Source organism: Equus caballus, chromosome 6 (assembly GCF_041296265.1).
Source record: "Equus caballus isolate H_3958 breed thoroughbred chromosome 6, TB-T2T, whole genome shotgun sequence".
Taxonomy (NCBI): Eukaryota; Metazoa; Chordata; class Mammalia; order Perissodactyla; family Equidae; genus Equus; species Equus caballus.
The window spans coordinates 38,537,389-38,556,138 of NC_091689.1; the positions used below are offsets into that span (position 1 = coordinate 38,537,389).

At 40.5% G+C, this 18,750-nt stretch overlaps 1 protein-coding gene across 7 annotated transcripts in view; it reads left to right on the forward strand.

Annotated features, from left to right (window-relative positions):
* LOC138924613 (ral guanine nucleotide dissociation stimulator-like) overlaps positions 1-18,750 on the forward strand; it is a 38,928-nt gene that overhangs the window by 7,290 nt on the left and 12,888 nt on the right. For 3 of the 7 annotated variants that reach the window (XM_070269693.1, XR_011439601.1, XR_011439602.1), the window contains one exon: positions 18,238-18,428. The gene's annotated coding sequence lies outside the window, so the exon portion shown is untranslated. Of the gene's footprint in view, positions 1-15,326; positions 15,542-17,785; positions 18,429-18,750 lie in introns of those variants that run through there. The other 4 variants (XM_070269690.1, XM_070269691.1, XM_070269692.1 and 1 more) reach the window with 3 other exon arrangements.

Here is an 18,750-nt window from a genome sequence, read left to right on the forward strand (position 1 = left end):
TCTGAAGTACCTGGGCTTTCCTAGAGGGATAATGGTAGATTTCAGATCTTTGTCATGACTTTGGTGATGGACACTGAGGACTCCGCTGGACTTTGAAGCTAGGAACACTGCTTTTAGTAAGTTGTACGTGTCAGAAGAAGAGTCCTTTGTTGGCTTATTGCTGATGTGGATGATGTTTCTTCTCTAAACTGTCTAAGAGGTAAGCAACTGAAATGAGAAGAACACACAGAGTTCATGAATTGGCCCAACGAGGAAAAGTTAACAGATCGCTTTTCTTTATTTTTATTTAATCATCATGTGCTGATACTTGTATGTGAAGAACTATACAGAGAATGGTGAGGAACAGGGTCCTTCCAAATCACTGAGGAGCCGACAGGGACACATGGCTCTAATTGCAGCATTCGGGGTTTTATTCTGAGGGAAGCATTTCCAGTCAGTGAGGACATCGTGTACTTCCTGCCAGTGATCCAGAAGATCTTCAAGGATAGAATAGGAACCTACAATAGTATACGAACACTTCGCTTATAGTCAGCGGGATGTGACAAGTGACAGCCCTCGAGCCCTAACTTCTTAATTTGTGACTAAATGTACTCAGTTCCTCTTTTCTTAGAGCCCACTTCATTTCTTGATTTCTTACTTGGAGAAAATTATGCTTTTTTCCAGTTCATCTGTGGGAATCCGATTTGGCTTCTGCTTTTTTTTGTGCATTTAGAAGTTGATCTTAGATATATTTTAGGCTTCTGTCCTTTTTTTAAGACCACTACGAAATATAATTTATTTAATGTCAGACAAACTACTACATATCAAAGCATTTCTGCTTCTTTATTTAGAACATGGAAAAGCATAACGTCTTGTTTTTCCAAAAAAAAAAAAACAATGATGACTTGCTGAGCAAAGGATTTTACTGCCTAAGAGATTCCCATGACGCGTGTTAATGAAAGACTGGTGGGGTGGAAACCTTTAGTGCAACCACTTCTTTGTCTTCAAAGTGCCTTTTCTGTTTGATTTGACTTCTTTGGGCTAATTCTTCCCTTTCAGTCTAGAAGTATTTTCCACTGAATGTGGAGATTGATCAAGAATACTTCACTTGTATTTGCTGCCATTCAGTATCATCACAGAATTTGTGGGGTTTTTATGTGCAGAAGAGCAAGCTCTTACAGTGCTATGCAACCTGCTCTGTTCATTTCAAACTATCATCGTTTGGCTACTGTGCCCTAGTGACTGCTTGACCAACGTGTAAGCAGGACCACGGCATCCTGACCAATGGGCGTCAGTGTAAGCAGCCTAGAAAGCATGGGTCAGCACTTACTGTCTTTGTGAAGGGCAGGATTCCCAGTCAGGGATGTCCAAAAGTCTGCCATACTGAACTTTCATGCTAAATGGATGCCATTATCTGGCTTAGCTTCTGACTGAGATTCCGTGAATATATGAATAGATGAATATTTTGTGTGGCTCTTATAGAAGAAGGCACTTGGGGACAATCCAGATACTGTTCTCTCCTTCATCACAGGATGGCTTCAAAGAATCCTTTCCCCTTTCTCCTGGCCAGCTAGGTTTGCAGTGAGCAAAAACCTGTTCAGACTTTGTGCCAACACTTCTGGAATATGTGACACTTCATTTGTTTTCTAGAGCACAGAAGTTTGAAAGTAATTTCCTGTTTGTGCTTTCGACAGTGACATATGTCAGTGGAGTCAGGTAGATCTGAGTTGCAGTATTGACTGCTCTGTGACATTAGGGCAATCTGATTTTACCACCCAATCGAGGTTCAATCCTACCTGTTTTATGGTAGGGTTGTCAGAATTGACTCTGAGATGTGTACATGAATCACTTGCTATAATGTGTGGCCCACAGTCCGTGTTCAACAAATGTTTGTCATCCTCACCACTTGAGCATCCCTTAAAGTGTTTTTCTCTGGAGAGTGATCTGAAACAAAAAACATTTTTCAACTCATTTCCCACTGATCTCAAAAGCCAGGTATTAGATGTCATCACACTGTCTGGTCTGGTCTACCATGCATGCCTCCAGTGACAGGAAACTCAGCAACTCTAGAACAGTGTTTTTCAACCATGGGAGTAATGACATTTGAGATAGGTCGTTCATTGTGGTGGAGGGTTGTTCTCTGAATTGAATGATGTTTAGCACCAAACTTGGCTAGGGGGACAAAATCATCCACAATTGAGAACCACTGCTCTAGAGACAGCATATCCTCTTTGTTTCTTTTTTTTAAAAATGAGGTCATCATGGGTTATAACATCGTGTAATTTCAAGTGTACATGATTGCTTCTCAGTTTCCCTGGAGACTTCATCGTGCTCGCCTGCAACAGTCTAATTTTTATCCATCACCATATATATGTGCCCCTTTACACCTTTTGCTCATCCCCTAACCCCATTCCCTTCTGGTACCCACTAATCTGTTCACTTTACCCATCTGTTTATCTTCCACATATGGATGAAACCTTGGGATATTTGTCTTTCTCTGTCTGTCTTATTTTCACTTAACGTCACACCCTCACACTCCATCCATATTGTTTAAAATGGGACAATTTTGTCTTTTTTAATGGCCGAGTAGTATTCTGTTTTATATATGTACCATATCTTCTTTAGCCATTCCTCAGTTGAAGCACAGTGGGTTGCTTCCACATATTGACTATTATGAAGAATGCTGCAATGAACACAGGGGTGTGTAAATCTCTTTGAGTTGTTGTTTTCCATTTCTTTGAATATGTACCCAGTAGTGGGATAGCTGGATCATATAGTATTTCAGATTTTAATTTTTCAAGAAATCTCCACCTGTTTTCTATTGTGGCTGCACCAGTTTACATTGCCACTGGCAGTCTAGTAGGGTTCCCTTTTCTCCACATCCTCTCCAACATTTGTTATTTTTTGTCTTCATCATTATAGCCACTCTGACAGGTGTCAGGAGATAGCTCATTGTATTTTTGACTTGCATTTCCCTCATAATTAGCAATGTCGTGCATCTTTTCATGTGCCTGCTGGCCTTCTGTATATCTTCCTTGGAAAAACGTCCTTTCATATCCTCTGCCCATTTTCCAATCTGGTTGTTTCTGTTTTGTCGTTGAGTTATTTTTATATTTTGGAAATTAACGCCTTGTCAGATATATGATTTTCAGATATTTTCTCCCAGTTGTTGGGCTGTTTTTTTGCGTTGTTCATGGTTTCCTTTGCCTTGCAGAAGATTTTTAGTTTGATGTAGTCCCACGTGTTTATTTGTTCGTTCTTTTCCCATGCCTGTGCTGGCATGGTATTCAAAAAGATGTTTCCCAGACCAATGTCAAACAGTGTACTGGCAATGTTTTCTTCTAGGAGTTTTATGATTTCAGGTCTTACCTTCAAGTGTTTAATCCATTTTGAGTTAATTTTTGTGTACAGTGTAAGGTAAGGGTCTATTTTCATTCTTTTGCTTGTGGGTGTCCAGTTTTGCCAACACTGTTTTTTGAAAAGACTTTCCTTTCTCCATTGTATGCTCTTGCCTCCTTTGTCAAAGATTAGCTGTCCACAGATGTGTGGTTTTATGCCTGGGCTTTCAGTTCTGTTCCATGGATTTGGGTGTCGGTTTTTGTGCCAGTACCATGCTGTTCTGATTCCTAGAGCTTTGTAGTATATTTTGAAGTCAGGGATTGTGAAGTCTCCAGCTTCGTTCTTTTTTCTCAGGATTGTTTCGTCTATTCTGGGTCTTTTGCTGCTCCATATATACTTAGGATTCTTTGTTCTATTTCTGTGAAGAATGTCACTGGGATTCTGATTGAGATTCCATTGAATCTGTAGATTGCTGTAGGTAATATGAATATTTTAACTTTTTATTGTTCCAATCCATGCACATGGAATATCTTTCCATTTCTTTATATCTTCTTCAGTCTCTTTGTGTAATATCTTATAGTTCTCAGTGTATAGGTCTTTCACCTCTTTGGTAAGATTTAGTCCTAGGTATTTAATTCTTTTGTTGCAATTGTAAATGAGATTCTATTCTTGACTTGTCTTTCTGCCAGTTTGTTTTTAGTGTATAGAAATGCAACTGATTTTTGTAAGTTGATCTTTTTACTGTGAAACTTTTCTGTAGTTGTGGATTCTTTCTAATAGTTTTCAGATGAATTCCTTAGGGTTTTCTATATGTAGAATCATGTCATCTGCAAACAGTGAGAGTTTCACTTCTTCCTTTCCAATTTGGATACATTTTACTTCTTTTTCTTGGAAAATTGCTGTAGTCAAAACCTCCACACCTATGTTGAATAGGAGTGGCAAAAGTGGGCATCCATATCTATGTAGAATACGAGTGGCAAGAGTGGGCACCCTTATCTTGTTCCTGTTCTTGGAGGGATGGCTTTCAGTTTTTCACCATTAAATATAATGTTGTCTGTGGGTGTTTTGGGACTTCGTACGATTCCAAGAATTTGCTATTTCTATTAGGTTATCCAATTTGGTGGCTGGCATATAGTTTTTCATAGAATTGTCATATAGTCCTTTGTATGTCTATGATATCCATTGAAATTTCTCCTCTTTCATTTCTAACTTTATTTAAGCCTTCTCTTTCTCTTAGTGTGTCTGGCTAAGGGTTTGTTCAATTTTGTTTCTCTTCTTCAAGAACTTGCGCTTAGTTTCATTGATCCTTTCTACTGAGTTTTTAGCCTGTTTTTCATTTATTTCTGCACAAATTTTCATTACTTCTCTCTTTCTGCTGACCTTGGGCTTTGTTTATTCTTCTTTTTCAAGTTCTGGTGGGTGTCATCTTGAGATTTTTCTTGTTTTTCTTGAGTTGGGCCTGTATTGCTATGAATTTCCCTGTTAGAACTACTTTTGCTGCTTTCCGTAAGAGTTGGGATGACGTGTTTTCCTGTGCATATTTATCCAGGTTTTAAAAATCCTTTCCTTTGGTTTATTTAGATCCAATTGTTCTTCACTAGCAAGTTGTTTAGTCTCCACATATTTGTGATTTTCCCAGCTTTTTGTCTTGCAGTTGATTTTTAGTTTCATAGCATTGTGGTCAGAAAAGTGGCTTTTTATTATTTCAGTCTTCTTAAATTTACGGAGGCTTGCCATTTCTCCCAGCATATACTCTATCTTTGAGAACATTCCATGTGCACTTGAGAAGAATGCGTATTCTGCTGTTTGGGGATGGGATGTTCTAGATATATCTATTAAGTCCATCTGCTCAAGTGGTTCACTTAAATTCACTATTTGCTTGTTGAGTTTCTGTGTGGATGATCTATCTCTTGATGTAAGTGGGGTATTGATGTCCCCTACTATGATTGTGTTGCTGTGAATTTCTCCCTTAAGGTCTGTTCATAGTAGCTTTATGTACATTGGAGCTCTTGCATTAGGTGTGTATGTATTCAGTAATAGTATCTCCTCTTGGCAGAAAATCCCTTTTATCATTGTCTCCTGCCCCTCTTTGTCTCTCCTTGTCTTTTTTATCTTGAAGTCTGCTTTGTCTGATATAAATATGGCAACAATTGCTTACTTTATTTGCCGTCATCTTGGAGTATCGTCTTCCATCCCTTCACACTAAGCATGTGTTTGTCTTTCAGCTGAGAAGTGTTTCCTGGAGGCAGCATATTGTTGGGTCTTCTTTTTGAATCCACCCAGCTACTCTGTGTCTTTTGATTGGAGAATTCCATCCATTTACATTTAGAGTTATTATTGATATTTTAGGGCATAATACTTCAATTTTATCTGTTGTTTTCCAGTTGTTCTATGTGTTCACTGTTTCCCTTCCCTTGTATGTCTGACTGCTACTTCACTTGGGAAGTTTTCTGTGGTGACTTTGTCAGTTTTCTTTTTATTTATGAATTATGGCTCTGCTCTGATTTTTTGTTTAGTGGTTACTGTTACATTTGTATAAAACATCTTGTAGGTGAGATAGTCCATTTTCTGACAGCCTCTTTTCTCCATTAGCCTAAGCTGTTTCCATCCCTTTCCTGCACCCTGTCCTGTTTTTCATACACTTTTGTTTATTAGTAAGTTCTTTCTTGCATTGAGTGGAAGTGTACTTTCTTATTTCTCCTACCCATCCTGTGTTTTGGAGACACATAGTACAGGCTGAATCCCAGTTCCAAGGGATATCCTTAGAAATATGCAAAGATGGTCATCAAGTCTTCTCAGTCTTTTTGAGTTGAAACACTTCCAGTTCGTCAGCCATCCCTTACAAAACATGACTTCATGTCAGGTCACCACATTGGTGGTTTCTTTGTTTTTAATTCATTTTTAAGCTGTAGAATTTGGAAGGAAATGCACTACTCTAGGCATGGCTTGATTAGCAAAAGACTCATGTCTCATATTAGAGCAATTTTCTTCTATTAGTTTAGGTAAGAGTATTCCCTTTCTTCTTGTGCATGCTGTATATGATTACAACTCTATCCTTTTGATGGGCACATCATACAGTGATGACCACATCATACACTGAGTTAAAGAAAAAAGAAAAGCACTAGATCTAACTATACATTCATCCAGTTTTTATGCATTAGTTTTGGGGCTAAGCCTGGGAATTTATGTTTATCCTGTTATATTTCTTTTGATTGGGTTTAAGTACAATCCTGATTTTGGTTGACTCTAAGGTTTCTAGCTTAAAAGAACAAGTAGGTGATTATGCCATCAGCTGAGATTGAAAATACAGGAGAAAGGAGTTTGTGTACATGCATGCGTGCGTGCATGAAAGGAGGACTGAGGATGGAAGCCTGAGGAATCCCAATATTAAGAGGCAGCTGGGAGAAGGAGTGATGTCAGCATCATGGTGGAGTGAGCTTGCTCAGGACTCTCTCCCCTCCAACATACAACAAAAAAGAGCAACCACAGTCCAATGAAAAACATCCTGATGGCACAGGAATCCTCAGAGACCGAGGGCAGTCAAATGAGGGAGGTCAGTGGTGTTGTACCCTTCCTCAGAGGAGCTGGAACAGGGTAAGAGAGAACTTCGCTCCCTCCCCTAATGTCTGGGATCGCTGCCATGGAAGGCTCCATGAGGGAAGGACTGGGGGAGGGGCTGTGCATCAGCAGGATCACTCAGGACTCCCTAGTGCCCTTGCAGCCCAGACAGAAGTCCTCTAACTGGGTGAAAGATTTCTCGTTCGGTGACCTCATTATGCCAAGACCCCAGGAGAACAGATAGATCTGATTGGGAAACCTGGGTCTGCATGCAAGAGTAGGTGCCCCCCGACCCCCAACTTGTGCTATGACATGCCATCTTGGCTGAAGGTTGAGGGCTCAGAATACATGGCTCTCAACCCCCATCTAGCGGTGACAGGCTGTAACTGCAACTAAATTATATCACAATGGGGAAGACCTGTCCATCTTCCAGCATCTGTCCATCTTCCAGCATCTGTCAAGTCATCAAATCTCCAGACCAGAGGGAAAACAAGCACCCAGAATTATGTCCTGATGACTCAGAAATAAGTAAACTAAATGACAATGAATTCAGAATAGCTATCATGTAAAAACCCAATGAGGTAAAGGAAAATATAGAGAAGCCAAAGAGTTCTGGAGTTACTTCACAAAAGAGATTGAAACTATAAAGAAGAATCACTCAGAAGTACTAAAGATGAGAAATACAACGGAAGAAATAAAACATAATATGGATTCCCTGAATGCCTGTGTGGACGCCATAGAGGAGAAAATCAGCGTAACTGAAGATAGGTTGAAGGGCTCCAGATAGAGGAAGACAGAGACCTAAGTCTAAAAAGGAATGAAGAAAACCTCCGAGAAATAACTGACTCAATGAGGAAATGCAATATAAGAATTATTGGCATCCCCAAGGGCGAAGAAAAGGAGAATGTAGCAGAAAGCATGCTCAAAGAAATAATAGCAGAGAACTTCCCAAATCTAGGAAATGAGAGAGAAATGTGTGTGGAGGAAGTTTCAGATCTCCTAGATTTGTCAATGTAAAAAGACCTAGTGCAAGGCATATAGTAGTAAAACTGGCAAAAGTGAGTGAGAAAGAAAGAATACTCAGTGCAGCAAGGCAGAATAAACTAACCTACAAAGGAACTCCTATCAGACTTTCAGCAGATTTCTCTCTCCACTCCAAACTACAACCAAAGAATTGGAAAAACTGAATTTCAACCAATAATCCTAATGACAAACAGAAAACTATAGCAACAATATGATGGAGGATGGAGAGGCTGGCACCATGCTCAGAGGACCTGGAACAGGGTAGGAGAGAACTTTGCTCCCTCCTCTAGAGACTAGGATCTCTGCTGCGGGTGAAGGAAGGAGTGGGAGAGGGGCTGCATGACCAGGGGATGAACCAGGACTACCGCCGCCGGTTCAGTGGAAACCCGCTGATGGGGGAAAGCTTCCGTGCATGGGGACCCCATGAAGGCAGGGCCCCGGGAGACCAGAGAATGAGAGCAGATGGGAAGCCAGATCGGCACATGAAAGAAAGTGCCCCTCCTCCCCGAACCCGTGCTGGGTGCTGCCATCTTGCCTGAAGGTGGAGAGCTCAGAACGCAGGACTTTCGACCACCGTCTAGTGGTGACAGGCTGTAAGTGCAACCGAATACTACCATCATGAGAAAAAACCAGTCCTCTATCATCCAGCAATTTATAAAAGCTCCAGACCAAAAGGAAAACAACAAAAACACAGAATTAAGTCCTGAGGACTTGGGAATACATTAACTAAGTGAAAATGAGTTCAGAGTAGCTATCATCAAAAAACTCAATGAGGTTGAGGGAAAAATAGAGAAACAAGTCAACAAGTTCTGGAGTTACTTCACAAAAGATATTGAAACTATAAAGAAGAATCAATCAGAAATACTAGACATGAAAAATACAATGGACCAGATAAAACAGTATACGGATTCTCTGAATGCCTGTGGAGACACCATAGAGGAGCAAATTAGCATGCTCAAAGATAGACAGGCTGAATGGCTCCAGACAGAGAAAGAACTAAGGATTTAAAAGAAGCAGGAAAATATCAGAGAAATAGCAGATTCAATGAGGATAACGAATTTAAGAATCATTGGAATTCCTGAGAACGTGGAAAAGGAAAATAGAGCAGAAAGTGTGCTTAATGAAATTATAGAATAGAACTTCCCAAATCTAGGGATTGAGGGAGAAATGTGTGTGGAGGAAGCTTTCAGATCTCCTAGATTTGCCAATGTAAAGAGACCTAGTGCACAGCATATAGTAGTAAAAATGGCAAACATGAAAGACAAAGAAAGAATACTCAGGGCAACAAGACAGAAGAAAATAACCTACAAAGGAACTCCTATCAGACTTTCAGCAGATTTCTCTACAGAAACCTTACAAGCTAGGAGAGAATGGAGCAATGTATTCAAAGCTTTAAGAGATCAAAATCTTCAGCAAAGAATACTCTATGCAGCAAGAATATCCTTCAGATATGAGGGAGAAATTAAATCTTTTCCAGACAAACCAAAGTTTAGGGAATTTGTAACCAAAAGTCCTCCACTACAAGAAATCCTCAAGAAGGCTCTCATACCTGAAAAAAGAAAAAGGGAGAAAGGGGTCACAAACCACAGAGTAGGGAGACAGATAGATAGAACCAAAATAGGATAGCAAATATTCAACTATAGCATTAGGATAAAGGTAAGGAAACAACCAAAGCAAAGACGATCTTATCACTCTAACTACAAATTCATAACACGAGTTGGAATAAGAGGTGAAAATAATAATTTAGGAGGGGAAGAGCAAAGGGACTAAATCAGTCTAGGCCAAGTAAGTAAGAGACCACCAGAGAATAGACTGTATTATACATGAGCTTCTAAATACAAATTTCAGGATAGCCACTAAAACAAACAGAACAGAGCCATAAAACGTAAATAAGGAAAAATCTAAGAAACCCAGCATAAGAAATTGCAGAAGTCAATTGGTAGGCTAAAACACACAGGACGAGAAACAAAGGTAATGCAGGGAAGCCAGATAATGAGTGAGAGAATGAGAGCATTAAGCCCGCATGCATCAATAATCACCCTCAATGTAACCGGATTGAACTCTCCAATAAAAAGATACAGAGTGGCAAGATGGATTAAAGAATAACCTCCAACAATTTGTTGCCTCCAGGAAACACACCTCATCCCCAAAGACAAACACAGGCTCAGAGTGAAGGGGTGGAAGACAATACTTCAAGCTAATAGCAAGCAAAAGAAAGCAGGTGTTGCAATACTTATATCAGGCAAAACGGATTTCAAAATAATGCAGGAAAAGAGAGACGCAGAGGGACAATATATAATGATCAAAGGGACACTTCATCAAGAAGAAATAACGCTTATAAATATCTATGCACCCAACACAGGAGCACCAAAGTTCATAAAGCAACTATTAACAAACCTAATAGGATATCAAAAATAACACAATAATAGTAGGGGACCTCAACACCCCACTCACAACCCTGGACAGATCATCCAGACAGAAAATCAACAAGGAAATGGTGGAATTAAACAAAAAGCTAAAACAGTTGGACTTAATAGACCTATATAGAACACTCCATCCAAAAACAGCAGAATATACATTCTTCTCAACTGCACACAGAACATTTTGAAGGATAGACTATATGCTGTGAAACAAGGCAAGCCTGTATAAATTTTAAAAAATTGAAACACTAAGAAGCAACTTCCCCAATAATAATGCTATAAGGCTAGAAATTAATTACAAGAAAAAAGCTGAGAAAGGCACAAGAATGTGGAGACTAAACAATACGCTACTGAACAAGCAATGGATCATTGAAGAAATTAAAGAAGAAATTAAAAAAATACCTGGAAACAAATGAAAATGATAACATGCCATACCAGCTCACATGGGATATACCAAAAGCTGTATTAACAGGAAAATTCATCACCATACAGGCACATCTTAACAAACAAGAAAAATCCCAAATAAGCAATCTTAAACTACACCTAACCGAATTAGAGAAAGAAGAACCAACAAAGCCCAAAGTCAGCAGGACAGAAATAATAAAAATCAGAGCAGAAATAAATGCTATTGAAATGAAAAAGGCAGTAGAAAGGATCAATGAAACAAAGAGCTTGTTCTTTGAGAAGATAAATAAAATTGGCAAACCCATAGCCAGACTTACAAAGAAAAAAAGGGAGAAAGCTCCAATAAACAAAATTAGAAATGAAAGAGGAGAAATAACAACAGACTCCGCAGAAGTACAATGGATTATAAGAGAATACTACAAAAAAGTATATGCCAACAAAATGGATAACCTAGAGAAAATGGATAAATTCTTGGACTCCTACAATATCCCAAAGCTCAGTCAAGAAGAAGCAGACAATTTGAACACAACAATCACTAGGAAAGAGATTGAAACAGCAATCAAAATCATCCCAAAGAATAAAACCCCAGGACCAGATGGCTTTCCTGGGGAATTCTACCAAACTTTCAGAGAGGATTTAATACTTATCCTTTTCAAGCTATTTCAAAGAGTTAGGGAGGATGGAACACTTCCTTACGCATTCCACAAGGCCAACCTCACACTGAAACCAAAGCCAGACAAGGACATCACGAAAAAAGAGAACTACAGGCCAATATCGCTGATGAACAAAGATGCAAAAATTCTCAACAAAATTTTGGCAAGCAGAATTTAGCAATTCATCAAAAGGATCATACATCATGAGCAAGTGGGATTCATACCAGGGACACAGGGATGGTTCAACATCTGCAAATCAATCAACGTCATACATCACATCAACAAACTGAGGAATAAAAACCACATGATCATCTCAATAGATGCAGAGAAAGCATTTGACAAGATCCAACAGCCACTTATGATAAAAACTCTGAACAAAATGGGCATAGAAGGGAATGACCTCGACATAATGAAGGCCATCTATGATAAACCTACAGCCAACATCATACTCAATGGGCAAAAACTGAACGCCATCCCCCTAAAATCAGGAATGTGACAAGGATGCCCTCTATCACCACTCTTATTTATCATAGTACTGGAGGTCCTGGCCAGAGCAATCAGGCAAGAAAATGGAATAAAAGGAATCCAAATAGGGAGGGAAGAAGTGAAAGTCTCGCTGTTTGCAGACGACATGATCTTATATATAGAAAACCCCAAAGAACCCATTGGAAAACTCTTAGAAGTAATGAACAACTACAGCAAAGTTGCTGCGTATAAAATCAATTTGCATAAATCAATAGCATTTCTATATTCTAATAATCAATTAATAGAAAAGGAACTCAAGAACACAATACCATCCACAATTGCTGCAAAAAGAATAAAATAGCTCAGAGTGAATTTAACCAAGGAAGTGAAAGACCTATACAATGAAAATTACAAGACCTTTCTGAGAGAATTGGATGATGACATAAGGAGGTGGAAAGACATTCCATGTACATGGATTGGAAGAATAAACATAGTTAAAATGTCTATTCTACCTAAAGCAATCTACAGATTCAACGCCATCCCAATCAGAATCTCAATGACATTCTTTACAGAAATAGGATGAAGAATCCTAAAATACACATGAGGCAACAAAAGACCCCAAGTTGCTAAAGCAATCCTGAGAAAAAAGTACAAAACGGGAGGCATCACAATCCCTGACTTCAAAACATGCTACAAAGCTACAGGAATCAAACCGGCATGGTACTGGTAGAAAAACAGGTGCACAGATTAATGGAACAGCATTGAAAGCCCAGAAATAAAACCACACATTTATGGACAGCTAATCTTTGACAAAGGAGCTGAGGGCATACAATGGAGAAAAGAAAGTCTTTTCAACAAATGGTGTTGGGTAAAATGGCAAGTCACATGTAAAAGAATAAAAATTGACCATTCTTTTTCATCATTCACAAAAATAAACTGTAAATGGATCAAAGACCCAAAGGTAAGACCTGAAGCCGTAAGACTTCTAGAACAAAATGTAGGCAGTACACTCTTTGATGTCAGTATTAAAAGGATCTTTTCGGACACCATGTCTTCTCGACAAGGGAAACTATAGAAAGAATAAAGAAATGGGACTTCATCAGACTAAAGAGCTTCTTCAAGGCAAGAGAAAACAGGATTGAAACAAAAAAACAAGCCACTAATTGGGAAAAAAATATTTGCAAGTCATATATCCAACAAATGATTAATCTCCATAATATATAAAGAACTCACACAACTCAACAACAACAAAAAAACCCAATCAAAAAATGGACTGGAGACATGAACAGACATTTCTCCAAGGAGATATACCGATGGCCAATAGGCACCATGAAAAGATGTTCATCATCACTGATCATCAGGGAAATGCAAATCAAAACTGCACTAAGATATCACGTTACACCCATTAGAATGGCAAAAATAACCAAAACAAAAAGTACCAAATGTTGGAGAGGTTGTGGAGAAAAAGGACCCCTCCTACACTGCTGGAGGGAATGCAAACTGGTGCAGCCACTATGGAAAACAGTATGGAGATTCCTCAAAAAATTAAAAATAGAAATACAATATGACCCAGCCATCCCACTACTGGGTATCTATTCAAAGAGCTTGAAGTCAGCAATTCCAAAAGTCCCATGCACCCCTATGTTCATTGCAGCATTATTTACAATAGCCAAGACGTGGAAGTAACCTAAGTGCCCATCAACTGATGATTGGATAAAGAAGATATGGTGTATATATATGTATGTATACACTCTATGTGTGTGTATATATATATGTGTGTGTGTGTGTGTTTGTATGTATGTATGTGTATATATATAGTGGAGTACTACTCAGCCTTAAGAAAGGATAAAGTTGTTCCATTCAAAACAGCGTGGATTGACCTTGAGGGAATTATGTTAAGTGAAATAAGCCAGATAGAGAAGGACAATCTCTGTATGACTCCACTCATATGAGGAATTTAAACGTGGACAAAGAGAACAGATTAGTGGCTACCAGGGGAAAGGGGGCTTGGGGGTACAAAGGGTAAAGGGGTGCACCTACAACATGACTGACAAACAATAATGTCTTGTGAAATTTCACAAGATTGTAAACTATCATAAACTCAATAAAAACTTAAAAAAAAAGCAGCTGGGAAAAAGGAGGCAATAGAAGACACCAAGAAGGGGTGAGCCATAGTTTATGGTGAAAAGGAGAGGAGTATCCTGGAAGCTGGACTGACTGTGTATTCAGGATTATGGTAGACACCTGAATACATAATGAGCAGGACATGGTCCCTGCCTCTGCTCCTGTTTTAATTTGCTCCATGGTTCAACTCTTCAGTTAATGGCACTACCTAGTCTATCATACCTGAAAACTTGGAGTCATCTTTTATTTGTCCTTCACACTCTCACATCTATTGGGTGAGCCACGTTTTACTGACAAAATATCGTTTTAAATTGTAGCATACTTAGTGGGAAAAGTACACGAGTCTTGAGTATCTACCTCAATGATTTTTTTTTTTTAGCAATCTAAACACACTATCATAACAACCCCCCAAATCAAGACATTCACTATTCTGGCTCTCCAGAAGCCTCTATCGTGACCCTTTGCAGAATTTGCTCCCACCCAAGGTAACCACTACTCTGACTTCTATCGCTTGTAGCTTAGTTTTGCCAGTTTTTGAGCTCAGGTAGATGGAATTATACTCTATGTACTCCTTTCTACCAGGCTCCTTTTATTAAACATCCTGTCTGAGATTCATTCATGTTGTTACAGGTAATTGGTTGGTTTTTATAAAGTTCTTTAGATCTGATTATTATTGCATAATGCATTAGTTTTGGTTATTGATAGCTGCGTAACATGCCGATCCAAACTTAGTGGAGTGAAACAACAACCATTGTATTAGTCGGATTCTGTGGGTTAGGAATTTGGTAGGGAGAAATTGCCCTGCTCTCTGATGGTTGGGGTCTAGAATCATTTAGAGGCTCTTTCACTCACATGGATGGTACCTTGGCTGGGATGTCTTGAAGACCAAAATCCTCTGGGATCGTTCACAAGGGCACCTACATTTCCTGTTTTGAAAAGTGGCAGTTTTATTTTTCCAATGGTATATCTAAAATACAATTTCAATGGAGATGGAAACTTCTACTTGAAAGTTGCTCTACTTCTTTTCCACTTTTGGGACCCAGGTGACCTGTTCAGATAGTGTTCACCTATTGCTGATACAAAGGCTGTACTGGGGCTGGTGATCATATATGACCAGAGGAAACTTAATGTCGGTATCCAGATGCAGAGATTCCTTTGAGGAAGGGAGGAGGTTTAGGAAATGCTTGGTGAGCACAGTCTGTCTGGTATTGGATAAAATCTCAAGAATTTGGGGATGAACTCCTGCCTCCTCATCTTGGCCCCTGGTCTTGAGATACCAAGTATAAATGGACATGGTGTGCGTCAGGGCTTGTGTTGGTGGTCTATTTTCTTCAGTGCATATGGTTCATCTTCTGTTTAGGAACGAAGTCTTATCACCTGATCGCCAGCATAGCAGTTGCAATGAAGGTGGCTGTGCCCTGGTTGCAGATTCTCCATGAGGAGATTCTCCATGAGGCCTTAGCTCTTCACAGCTTGTTGGCTGGCTTCACTGAGCAAGCTTCCTGAGAGTGGCATGTCCTTGGAAGTCACATCACACCACTTCCACAGAGCAACGCTTCTACTCTGTTGATTGAAGTAGGTTCACGCCTGCCTAGATTCAAGGGGAGGGAACCTGAACCTCACATATTCATGGGATGTGTCTCAAAGAATTTGTGGCCAATTTTTAAAACCACCATGAACTAGATAGCGGAATTGATTTATCCATTCTACTGTAGATGGATATTTGAGTACTTTCTACTTTGGAGGAATAAGGAGATTGATGCTCTAATCATTCTTGCTCCTTCCTCTTGGTTGAAATGTTTAGATTTCAGTTGAGGACACATCTAAGAGTAGAATTGCTGGTCATGTTGTATGTGTGTCTCCAGCTTTAACAGATAGATCCTGCCAAAAAGCTTTCCCAAGTGGCTGCATGAATTCCTACTCCTACCTGCAGTGTGTGAGCCTTCCAGTTGCTCTGCAGCCTCCCCTCCACTTGCTGCCCTCAGCTCAGCATTTCAAAACTGTTTTTAACCATTCTCTGGTTGTATAGAAGATCTCAGTGTGGTTGAATTGTCATTTCCCTTGTCCCTGCTGATTTTAGCACATTTGCATGTGCTTGTTGGCCGCTGGGACACTCTGTGTTGTGGAGTGCCTGTTGAAGTCTTTTGACCAGTTTTAAGCAATTGGTTTGTTTGGCTCCTTTCTTACTGTGATGCTGAAGATTTTCTGTATTCTGCATGAGAATCCTTTGTTGAATATTCGAATTGGAACAATCTCTTCGCATCCTGTGACTTGCCAATTCCCTCTTGTAATATGTCTCATGATGAACTGAAAGTCTAAATTTTAATGAATCCAAGTTTACCAATCTTTTCTTTTATGGAGAGTGTGTGTATGTGTGCATTTGTGTGTCTTCTTTAAGAAGTTTTTGCTACCCTGTCATCCTGAAGATGTTTTCTTATGTTGTCTTCTAGAAGTTTCATTATTTTACCTTTCTCCTTTAGGTCAAAGTGTCCAGGAATTGAGTTTTGTGTATTGTGAGGGTAGGGCTCAAGGTTTCTTTTACGTCCACATGCTCATCTCTACGAGTAATAACAGGCAGCATTGGGACAGGTGGACACAAGCCTGGGAGTTAGGGGTCCTGTATTCTCAGCCTTAACCTCCCTTTAAAACACCCTGTGAACTTGAGCAGGTGATTTTCCCAGTTCTCCCTCCTCTCAGGCTCCCTCCTTCCTACCTTTTTTCCTTCTATCCTTCCTTCCACACTCCCTCCCTCTATTCCTTCCTTCCTTCCATCTATCCATCCAAGCATCTGTCCAGATATCAATCTGTCCAACTGTCCTCCTGCCTGTTCACCTGTTTTTCCTTCTTCTCTCCTTCCATCCTCTTTCCTCCCATCTCTCCAACTTCTCTTCCTTGTGTGTATTCTTCCTGCTTTCCTTTTGACCCTCCATTTGTCCACTCATCCTCTGTCCATCCAGGTATCCCCTCTGTCTGTGCCTCTACCTCTCTCTTTGTTCCATCTCTCTCTTCAACCACACTCACTCTTTTGGGTTCATCTCCTTCATAAGCTTGCTCTTACCTCTACTCACACAATCCCTCCTTCTGTCACTCACATTTATGGCTCACCTGTGAATGGTTGTCCTGGGACAGCCACTACTGAGTGCAGATGAGCCTGTGGGGCTTCACCCACTGTATGGGGGCTCTATCCCACCCTAACAAGAGCCCTTTCCACAGCTCCTGAGCCAGGAAGCAAGTTCCTGCCTACTTCCTCATCACTTGAGCAACCAGAAGCCACCACAGACCTAGGGGACCCCTCTTCCTTCCCCAGAGTAGCTCTGCAGCCCCACACCTACACTGCCAAATTATCACTTGGGAGCTGGAAAGCCGAGGTGTGCAATTCTGGTTTTCGGGCAATCATGCCTATCACAAAGATTATACCAATAATCGAATCTGATGCAGCTCTCAGAGAGCCCCTGGTCTTATGAAATTCACATAACATTCTAATCGAAGGTGGGATGTTTTGAGGAGAAGCACTGGCATTATTTGGGTGGGAAGAGCTTTGTGGAGGAAGTTTTGCCCAGGTGGGGTCTTTAATAATGAGTAGGCATTATATAGGGAAATAGGGTGTGTTTTGAGGAGCAATCCTCAAGTGCAGTGGGTGTTACTGGCAGTGGAGGAAGGAAGACATGAGTGATATACTGGCTTCAACTTGGATGAGCACAGCGGTGGGTGGTGGTTCCACTGGGAGCAAAGGCAACAGATGATAATGAATTCAGGACTCTGATCTGGTCTCAGGCCAGCTGTCAGTGATGGCCATCTCTCCCCATCTCTTCTTGCAAGCTATGGTGCACGAGCTGAAGGCCCTCACACTGAAGTTCAGCATCTCCAACCTCCAATATTCAACAGACGTGAGCAAGGGCTCAGCGACATTTAACTCCACTGAGAGAGTCCTGCAACACTGGATGAGACCCTGGTGCCCGCAGCTCCTGGTGGGATGAGTCCCAGCCAGCCGCTCCCCACCTGCTGTCTCTCCAGCTCCTCCTCCTCCTGCCTCCTCCCCTGCTTGGATCCTTGTTCAAGAAGAGCAGCCTAGGCCCCTTGTCCTTGGGTTGCAGAGTGATCTCCCTCAGGGAAGTCCCTTTTCTGAGCATTGAGAGTCACAAACGCTTTCAGAGACCACCCCAGTTTTCACTCTTCCATCTGACTCCCAATTTGCTCCTCCCTCCCTCTGGCCCCCATTATCAGAGGATTCAGGACATCTCTCTAGAGTCCCCACATTCCTCTCTCCCCAGGCCTGCGGACGATGGGGCAGCCACCAGCATGGAAACTGTCTGCACCTACCACCCTGACCCCATGGCTCGTGATGGAGAGTATGACAGAGACACCAGGTGACAGCAGCATTCCTGGGAGCTTAACCAGCTGACTCACCGTGTCACCCCGAGGGGCCTCTACTCCCTGCTCAGGGACAGCCTTTTTGTCAGTGGTGAGTGTTCATGCTGAGCTGGATTGACAGTGATCGTTACTTATGCCTGTTCTGCTTTATTTCCTCTCTAACAAGTCAGCCCAGGTTCTGATTTGGGGGACACAGAAACTGAATATGTAGAAAATTTCAATTTGCAAATGAAGACTGTGCTGTAAATGGATTTTTAGATCCCAATCATAAAAAAAATTCAACTATCTCTATCATAATTTTTATATAGATTGCCTGGCCAGATGATAATATCTTGGTTGTAATGGGTTTAAATATACTATTAAAATTAGTTTCACATGTTTATTTTTACTTTCTGAAATGTGGCTACTAAAAG